Below are 1,440 nucleotides of genomic sequence, written 5' to 3'. Positions count from 1 at the left end.
CCAAGGTCTCCATGGACTTAAACCCTCATTATGACCTATCCACGGTAGAGTCCATGTCAACTCATACCCCTTGGTTTCTCCCCCAGGGAGTGCAGATCAAACCTGCCTTGTTGCTAGGAGACAACTAGAATGGGAGTCGTGCTGCCCAGGCATCCATCCTAAGAACCCTACTCTGGAGTCGTTCCATATGGGACATCCTAGAGCCATCCAACAGGTCTCAAGTGTCCCACAGAAGGAATCTTTGCAGTCTGGTGCATCTCACAACTCCCATTGTGGGAAAATATTCATGGCCTCTTGAGTAGCTCTACTTTATAAAGGGGCCATCATGGACAGAAACTCCAACCTGAGCAAACGTCGGATATTCGCCCTGGCTTCAGGTGCATGAGATCTTGATTCATCTCTGCAGAGTGTGCCTTCTGTGCCCTCACCCCAAAAACTAAGCCTAGCTTGTGTTCTCAGACTACCGTCCTCACACCCCTGGCCCAAAAGCCCTACAATTTGGCAATACTGGGGCCACAATGCAGCACTCTGCCTGCCCTCCAGAAGAAAAACGTTGCCTTATAGAGCTACCTGGAAACCCGAATGTGGATCAACTGAATGCCCTCGACTGCACCCCAAATATACAGTCTACCCTGTCTAATGCCCTGTCTGACACAGCATGAGCCCGCACCTCCAGACCTACGCTCAACAGCTAGCCACACTCTGAGCTCATTGTACCCATCAGGTCCTTAGGTCTTCATCTCTTCCCAACCTCGGTTTTCGGGTTTCAGAACCTAGACCTAAACTCCAATCACTGTCCAGGGGTGAACGTGATGCAGAAATCACAACTCTTCCTTCGCCATGGCCGGAAACCTTGTGGTTGGCATATTCTCCAACGTTCAGTGTAGGAGAATCCAGCGTGGCCCATGAGGCCCTTCCCATGCTTGAGGGCCTTGTTGGGCACATATAGGCATTGTGACCCTCAGCATGAGCCCTGTCCTCAAGGAAGACCTCTCAGTGTCTGAATCAAGAGCCCACATATTGGACTTGCCATGCTCCTAGGCCCCCAAACTTAAACAGAGGTGGGGTTATCCAGTTGTCCCTACCAAGGACTCTGCTCTGGAATCCCTCTTTTATTGGCACACATGAGGTACATAAAATAAAATAAAAAGCAGAAAGGACACCTCCCATCCCACAGAATGTACCCAAACTCTTGGGATTGGGTCAAATCCTCAGAGAAGGAAAGCCGTCCACAACCCATGAGGCCACGCCAGCATTCGACCCACATTGTTGACCCAAATCCAGAGACGAAACCTGAGCAAGCACCTCAAACTCACCCTTTTTCATATCCCGAAGTGTTATCACGGTCTGTAGATTGGGCGTGCCATACCTATGTCCCCAATCCTAAGCGGAATTTGTGTTTTCAGACTTCTGTCCCCACAGGCCTGGCCCACACACCCT

Source organism: Mustela putorius, unplaced genomic scaffold, assembly GCF_011764305.1.
Source record: "Mustela putorius furo isolate JIRA1106 unplaced genomic scaffold, ASM1176430v1.1 tig00004156_pilon_pilon_pilon, whole genome shotgun sequence".
NCBI lineage: Eukaryota > Metazoa > Chordata > Mammalia > Carnivora > Mustelidae > Mustela > Mustela putorius.
This window is presented reverse-complemented; position numbering follows the sequence as displayed.